Genomic DNA, 9,217 nt, shown 5'->3' with positions numbered 1-9,217 from the left:
TCAAATATGTACCACTTTGGGCATTACCCTGAGGGTCAACCAGGAGTGAAATGATACAATGCTGTCCTAAAACCTGATCCCTAATATAGTCTTACCTCAAACACTGACTATGTAAAGTCTTCTTTATTTGTAAAAACAAGCCAAACTAAAGACAGCTGACAGCCTTAATTAAAATAACCTTTTAAAATTATATATGTTCTTTCACATCAAAATTTAAGTTATGAGGATTCATTAACATTATTTTTAGAAACTGAGGTAACAGTTATTCATGATTTGGGATACTCAAAATTTTATGCTGAATATTTTTTCCCCAATTCCTTCTTTTTTTTTTTTTTCTGCAGGATAAAATAAAAATATTAATAAAATAGAGGAAAGATCAAATAAGAAAAACTCCCTCTAGTTTTAATATCTTTTAAATGAATAACAATTAAAAATCTGAAATCCGAAACATGTTGTTAATAGAATGTTTTTAATAGAATAGATAAATAGCGTTTTCTGCATGTACTCTCTGAAAATTTTTAGGTTTATAGTTGTTAGATCTGAGGACATTTTTCCTAAAAATCAGGTTTTTTTCTAAATATTTTAATTTAACCCCCCTTTAGTTTTTTTCACCAGTTTTTGGACAACAAAGGAAAAGGAAAAGAAAAATCATAGTTTCTCCCAAAGAAGCAGACTCCTGTGAAAAACACTGCATCTGCATATTAGTTACACTTATGTAAGTTCCTCTTTACATATGTTTAAAAGGGAAAGTTATTTCAGCGACTTTTTTACTCCCCTTGGTGTGAAAAAGTGAGAGTCTTCACACAACTCCACTACATAGTTGACTGACAGTCAATTTGGTATATATCTTCTTCAAAAAGTACAGTCACAGTCCTCTTATCAAGAAGTCAGCCCTTCTATCTCCTTGCTCTTATCTGTTTATACCTTTTCAAAAAGAAAATCCTAGTATTAAAAAGGGTCTTGTAATGACATTTGTATGAACACTTGGAGCATAGCATAAACTCAGAAATACAAGGAATGGTCCAAAGTGTAAGCCTGTTTAATAGTATCCATAGCACAATACCTTTTATTATATGTGTTGATGCAGAAAAATTGTTATGATAAAACCAAATGTTATTGAGACTGAAGTAATTCTGTGATGTCTTTCAGACATCGGTTGTGGGTTCACCTTGGCTGGTCACCAAGTGCCCACCCAGCCTCTCTATCACTCCCCTTCCCTGCCAGAAAAGGGGAGAGAGAATAAGATGGAAAATGACTCATGGGCTGAGATAAAGCGGTTTACTAAAGCAAAAAAGCAACAGCTTGAATGTGCAAATGCAAAGAGAAAAATATCTGGGTTTATTCTCTACTTCCCATCTGCAGTGATGTCCGGCCACTTCCTGAGAAGCAGGGCTTCAGTGACACATAATGGTTTCCTAGCAGGCAGCCATTGGAAAGAACAAATGTACCCCTTCCTCAGCTTTTATATCTGAGATTATGTCATATGGTATGGAATATCCCTTTGGTTAGTTTAGGTCAACTGGCCTACTTGTGTCCCCTCCCAGAATTAGGGATGTCCTTGATTAAGGAAGGAATGTTATAGCACTGATGCTGTGCTCAGCAGTAGCCAAAACACTGGTGTGTTTTCAATACCCTTCTAGCTACCAATGCAAAGCACAGCGCTGTGAGGTCTACTATGGGAAAATGAACTCCAGCCTAGCCAGACCCAATACAACTTCTCTTAATGGAGCTACTTCATCCCAACTAAAGTAATTCACTTAAGAGGCAAGCATAGCAGATGGAGCTAACAACTATGCTGAGTTACATAAAAAACTCCGCGTGCGATTGTCCTAACGGGATACACTAGTAAGAGGAATTGATTTTGTATTAGTTATGTGAAGAACTTTGAGGGAACAAACTTTTCAGAAGTCGTCCGTAAATCACTAAAACAAGAAGCAAAGTTAGCAAGCATTCTCCCTTGGCTTCATATTTATTTTTTATTTGTTTAATATTTTAGGGAATTCTGCAAACCAATGGACTGATGTGGAACTGTTCTCCAATGACCTGTTTGAGATGAGAAAACAGCTGTCTGATTATGTCTCCTGAGATCTTTTTCTATTCTTCCTTGTAAGAAGTATATTTATACTAAGACCAGAATTTCTAAGTGATTTGAGAACCTAATGGAACTTAGACATTTATCTTTAGTCATTAGGTACTGAACTTACATTGGGCACCCCATTTGCATCTTTAGGTCTCCAAGTACTTCCTCAAATGTGAAAATACTTTTGTGAAGGTTTTCAAGATGCAATTTAGTGAAGTCCAGTGAAGTTGACCAAGAGGGGAGAGTTCTCATCAATGTTTGAGGGAAAAGAACCAAAAAAGAACACTTGGGTGTTCATGTAACTTTGAAAAAAAGCAAAATGAGACAGACTATCTATGGAGTGTTACTCGTTATTAATCTCTAATCCATGTTACTAAAAATCATTCACACGACAACTAGCTGTTAAAATTATTACATGTACTCACATACCTTTATTTATGGGCACTAGTCTACCACATACATGCCTATCTCATGTCCCTGTGATCTTTTGCTAGAGCAGGATAAATTTGTGTTGGTGCCTAACCTCTCAGTGAGAGTCTGATCTGCATATGTGCAGAAAATATTTGGCCTTAGGTGCTTTAACATGAAACACTTTTCTCATAGACTTGGAGACCTAGTTCTGGCCAGAACAGAGCTAAATTTTTTTATAGTAGCTGGGCACAGTGGCGCACACCTGTAGTCCCAGGTGCTGGGAAGACTCAGCCTGCTGGATCACTGGAGCCCAGGGGTTCTGGGCTGCAGTGTGCTGTGATGAGTGGGCGTGGCCAAGGCTCTAATGTTATTCGGTACCTTCTTAGGTCATTGCCCAGGGGCAGGGGAAAGGGACTCTTTTCTCTCACTTCTGGGAAGAAAGACTTTCCCTTTATTCTGCTCAAGAAAATGTGGCTGCAGCTGGATCAGGTCGGGTTCTGCAGTGAGCATTTTTGTATGTGAATCATTCTCTCTTTTTGTACACTTTTGTTATTAATATTTTTGCTGTTACTGTTTGATTTATTATCTCATTGCTGTTTCCAGTAAATTATTCTTATCTCAACCCATAACTTTCACCTTTTTGTGCTTTCAATTCTCAATTCCATCCCTGGAGCAGGATGGAGGGGGGTAGAAAAGGGGGGCAAGTGAGTGAGCTGTATGTGATTTGGGAGAGTCTTGCAGGTGGGGTCCTTGCACTAAACTGAGGAGTGCCATTCATAAACCATGACACTTGGTCGACAATCCACCTGTGCTTCACTGTGAATGAATACGCATATTTTCAGCTGGAGTTAAATAAGCACAGGTACTATGAACCAAGAGAAAGATGTCTTAAAGTGCGTTACTAATTATTTATACACTTCATCAAAGGCTCAGTGCTCTTACTGTGCAACTCATAATCCTTGTCTAGCCATGGCCCTATCCATTTTTAACTTTTCCTTTTTTTTTCCATAATAGTCCTTTAGATAAAAATAATTGGGTACTTAAATATTTCTAAAGCTAGCAATTAAAAAATACTTTATTGCATAACCAATATATCTCGTGATGAATACATTATGGGAAAAGAAGACTGTCAAGCAGTTAACAATTAGAATTCAAGTAGAATTGCCATGTCTTCTGCATATTTCTTGAAAACAGCACAAAACTGTTTGTTGTATTATTGAAGCTACTGATGAGACAGTAGAAACATGGTCATTTACTATGAATTCCATGTTCTGTAAATCCCGACCAGAGGATAAAATGGGTTTAACTTGGATAAGTCTCTATCACAAAAATCTAAAATTGACTACATATCAGAGGAACCAATTTTGTGTCCACAACTCAGAAAGTAAGAAGAAGGAAGGAACTGCTGTACTCTACATGAAGTAGACCCACTCCTTGCAGATCCCTTCCAACTCCATATATTCTATGATTCTATGATTCTATGATCAGCACATTTATTTGTTAGTTTTGAGTCCACCGGTTTTATGATTATATATGCACAGATACATTCAGCATAAGCTCCTGACCTTTAATGACTGGGTTGTTTCAAACAGTTAAGGAAGAAAACTTATCCATCAGTGGTCTAAATTGCTATTAGAATTAAAGAATAATTTGTGATGGAAAAGGATTTTTAAACACAGTGAACTCGCTCTCTCACCTTCTGTAAATTGCAGTGGAGCAATTACAACAGACTTAACTATCCGAGGACACAGCAAGGATTTGGGGGAGATAATTAGTAATATGAAATATTCAGACTACATAATTTCCACTTAAAATACCTCAGGTGGTCTGCAAAACTTTTTGGAAAGGCCAACAGCTGAGGGCAGTTTTCATTTAACCAAGACTGCACTACCCAGGGCTCTGTAAAAGGGCCTTGATATGTAAAGGAATAACCATATTCAGTTTTATGAAGAGAATATTCAAATGCACTGCAAAGATGGGGCATGACTTTATATCAGAGCTGCAAGAGAACCCAGCAGGTCAAAACTAGAGTCTGAAAACTGCTTTCAGGATTACTAATGCATTTTTACTATCTATGGAATACAATATATAGGAACTGTCTTTGAAGTAGGGGTTAGACTCCTGTTCCCAGGCCCTGTGCTTTCTGAGCCTGTGACTTATTTTCTGTGAAGCAGATTAGGTTGAACAGAAAGGAAGGAGTGTGTTCCATTCCAGTATCTCTCCTCCCTTCACCATTACCCCAGCAGTAGCTCTATTTAGCCTGATAACACTGCTGGCTGACTTTTCAGGTGGAGAAGAGGCTCAAACCTGACTGTCTTCCATTCACTTGAGCATGAACCATAAGGCTGGACTGTGAAAGAAGAGTTAAAAACAGCCCTGCCTCCTCCTGATGTTGTATTGTAATTACAAAAGTCAATTCTTGAATGAAAACAGGTATCTCCCTACCTTGAGGAGGATGGTTGGAAATAAGTAACTCTGCACAGCCCTGAATAGCTGGAAACCGTGTCCTCTTGCCTAAAATTTTGAAATGGCAGACCTCAGGCATCACACATTACACAGTCTGCACGTGTATCTGATATTGTATCTTCTTTGCTTAGCTCCATGGGGTGTTTTGAGTTTTGTTCTAACACTCTGTGTCCTCCAATGCACTGCCTAAAGATCTTTAATGCCTGTTGGTACTTTAAGAAAAATAGAGAAATTGGGGATATTGCTTAAGTTTTACTTAAAATGCAAAGAACTCTGAAAAATAACTACCTACTATCTAAAAAGGCTGACTTCTGGAAAACATTCTTTCACAATGTAAACCATTGGAAGGCTATTAGATTTTCCTTTTTACTGGTCTCCACATTAAAGCACGGGAACAGCTTCAGGAGCTGTTTTAGAGGAAAGGCAGTACAATTTTATCAGAAGGACTTCCAGTATAATGAACAAGATTTTGGCAGATTATGCAGTGATTGCCAGAACAGCCTTGCCAAACGTCCGAACACAAAACCAATATCTTTTGCATTCAAATATTTGGTTTTCTCAGTTATACTTATCGCTACTTCATGCACGTAATGATCTTATTTGAAATGATAACATTTACTATAATACACTATTTCATCTCACTAAAAAATATACTGATAAACTCTTCATATTCAACCATATGAAGGATTATGATTATAAATTCAAGCATCATGATTAGAATCTACTTATCTCTTGAATGCTCAACGTGTCACTTTATTTTTTTCTAAGACTGGGGAAAAGGTCTTGCCATTGGTAAACAGAAGAGTTCTCTAAGGAATCTCCTGAATGTAGTTTTCTTTCACAGTTTTAGAATCAAGATATTTAATGCATTTGATATAGTTAATTAAACTAGTACCCCTGGCTGTCCACTTACATTTTTATAGACTAAAAGACTTATGTAGGCTTATGTAGGTAGAAGACCTGGCATGAATTGTTTTGACTTGAGTCAATCATTGCTATGAATTCATGGATGGAATGCAGTATGATGGTCTCTGCTAGGCGTGTTCCAATTTTGTTTCTTGAGGCAGAAAATAAGAACTGTTGCTACAGCTAGCAAAACACACAAGTTACAGTGCAAACTGTGTATGTCACTGACTTTTTTTATCCAAAATCCTCTAAGAAAAAGCCAAAGAATTTCCATTGCAATAAAAATCTGATTATGTGAATGAAATTGTACAGATTTAAAAATGTGAAGACCTATTTGGACTATCATTAACATAACACACTTTTGGAACGGGGTGTGTAAATTTGCTGTTTGCACATGCATATGTGTATTTGATTTGGTTTTGGGTTTTTTGTGTAACTGAACTGTTCACATTTTATTAGTAAATTATTTTAGAATTCTTTGATCTCTAGATAACTTTGTGGTTTTGATATTAGAAAGAATTTCTAATTAACTGTAGAGCTGAGTTATGACTGACAAATGACTAAAGATCCAGTAATTTTTTGGGTTAAAGACTCATATACAGATAGGTCCAGTGGAAAAATCCAAGCTTGAAATAAAATATTTAGCCATAAGCAATTCTTTACGCTTCTAATATTTTGTATGCAATAGCCAATTAAGCTTCTTGTCTCTATTTGAATGATGTAATCTTGAATGCCTGGCATATTACCTTGCTTCCTGATGTCTGAGAGTGACTTTTCAAAGTGATACATGAGACACAGGGGCACAAATCCTGTTAGTAGCTAATGGGATTTTTTTGCACCACACTGAGAGACCCAGCCTTGAAATTTTCAATATCTATATTTGTTCAAAGATGATGCATCATAAATACAGACCTTTCTGAATTTGCCAAATTACCAGTATTTGACAGGTTAAACCCATAATTATTAAATTGATATTACAGATATCTAGTGCTGTTCCCTATTCCTTTCCTATTTCCTACTCTTATTCCTGTCCCATAAGAAAACAAGATACGTCCACTTGTCACCATGAACATCTTCAAAGAGAGTGGGACACATGACATGTCAGCTTGATTAATTTCCCTAGGAAGAGAAACTCAGGCTTTTCATGGATATGCTTACATACATGCTTTCCTCCAAGAATACAGGTAGTCCAATTAGGTAGGATAGGTGAGTATGACTAAATGTGTAGAAAGGAACAGACAGTATTTCAAACCCTTGAAATATTTCCTGTCATGATAGACCTGATGCACTTTTTAATCTGATTGTTTACCATAGGTATATTCATTCTGTACTAAATCTGTCTGTTTGTGTGACTCCTGCAGGTGCTACAGAAAATCATATATTGGCAGAGGCAATTAACTATTAACATCTATGTCTTCAGTGTCATCCTTAAATATTTCTGCCTCTTGTTATTCTAATTCTTGGCATTCCCTTTTTCATAAGAATTTTGAATCTCTTTTATTTCCTGAAAAACTACCACGTCACAACAATACCTTGATGAAATCAAGCACGGAGTTCCTAGCAAGGGAAGGATATAGATTTTTTGGAATGAGTCCAGATGAGGCCACGAAGATGGTTAGATGGATGAAACACCTCTCCAATGAAGACAGGCTAAGAGAACTGGGATTGTTAGCCTAGAAAAGAGAAGGTTTCAAGGCAACGTAATTGCTTCCAGCACCTGAAAGGAGCCTACAAGAAAGATGGAGAGGTACTTTTTGCAAGGGCATGTGTTGATAGGACAAAAAGGAAGAGTTTTAAACTGAAAGAGAGTAGGTTTAGATCAGGTATGAGGAAGAAATGTTTTGCTGTGAATGTGGTGAGGCACTGGAACATGTTGCACAGAGAAGTTGTGGATTCCCCATCCCTGAAGGCATTCAAGGCCAGGATGGATGGGGCTCTAAGCAACCTGGTCTAGTGAAAGGTGTCCCTGCCTAAGGCATGGGGGTTGGAAATAGATGATCTTTAAGGTCCCTTCCAACCTTAGCTGTTCTATAGATTCTATGAAATTATTACCATGGGCTAATTCATATTTTGGAGAAAAAAAATACAGCCCATTTGTTTTAAAATTTTGTATGGCAAAGACATATTGGGAACATACAAAAAAAAAAAAAGAGTCACAATTTTACCTTGAAAATTATGCAGGCAGGCTTGCTTTGTAACTCCCAATGAAGGACTTAATTTTTCAAGTGAGAACTAAAAATTTCCCTGAACCTGACCATTGTTCCTGCTCTTAAAGTTGAAATCAGTTTAGTTTATACATTCAGAAATTCCTTATTATTTTTCTGCAGAGCACAGCATCTTTCTTTTAATATTTGCATAATTATACATATTTATAATTTTGTCTTTTGAGAAAAATGCTATTTGTTTGTTCTAATTTAATTCGTTTTTAATAGAATAGGGAATTTTTTTTCAGATTAGATATTTATAATTTCATGTGCACCACCGTGTACATTTTAAAGGCAACTCTTGTAAGAAGTGTTTTGCTTGCACTTTAGAAAATACATTTACTAGGAACTGTGAAGTAAAGCCTATTCCATAACAGTAACAAGAAAGTATAATGATAATATCATGCATAAAACTTGCAACCATAGTACTTCAGGCAGTGAAGTACTACTTATGGTTAAGTCAGTGTGCTAGTCACAAGCCCCCATTTTTCAAGTTGATAAACATCATGTCACTCTTTCCATCAGAAAAATAGTTGTGCTGAGACAAAGAGAGTATTTCCAAATGATTCAGCAAATCAGTGGCAATATCGCTTGAGATCTCCTGATCTTCAAACCTTTAGCTCATTCTGACTAGACCAAACTTCCTTAAGAAAAAAAAAAGTTAAAGGAAAAAAAAATCTTTGATATTCTTTCTGTGCATCTTCTTAGGAAATTAATGAAATAAGATGACTGCTGTGAAAATTGTTCTCCATATTTTCACTCATTTCTTTATGGAAATAGAATAGTTGCTGGCAGCGTAGCTTCTTATGACTTCTTTTTCCTCCAAGGTTTGAGGTGATGAATACATAAGAGAAGAGGAAGCAGATTGCAAGCAGCTTAGAACAACTTCTTGAACCTGTGCCTCTAATTACAGTGACACAAGGAAAGATTCAATAATTTTGACCCCTTTGTCTGCTGAAAAGATGCTCTGGAATTACACATGGCTGCAGATGTTGGTGATGATTACCTAAAAGGAAACAAAAAACCCACAGGAATTTTGGAGAAGTTAAAGATTTATTGGATATATTCTTATGAATTTCAACTTAAGATGAGTTATTTAAACTCTTACAAAGGCTGAGCAGAAGAAAAGAAAATTAGTTGGTAAAAATCG

This window comes from Pseudopipra pipra, chromosome 1 (genome assembly GCF_036250125.1).
Source record: "Pseudopipra pipra isolate bDixPip1 chromosome 1, bDixPip1.hap1, whole genome shotgun sequence".
In the NCBI taxonomy this organism is placed as follows: domain Eukaryota; kingdom Metazoa; phylum Chordata; class Aves; order Passeriformes; family Pipridae; genus Pseudopipra; species Pseudopipra pipra.
This window is presented reverse-complemented; position numbering follows the sequence as displayed.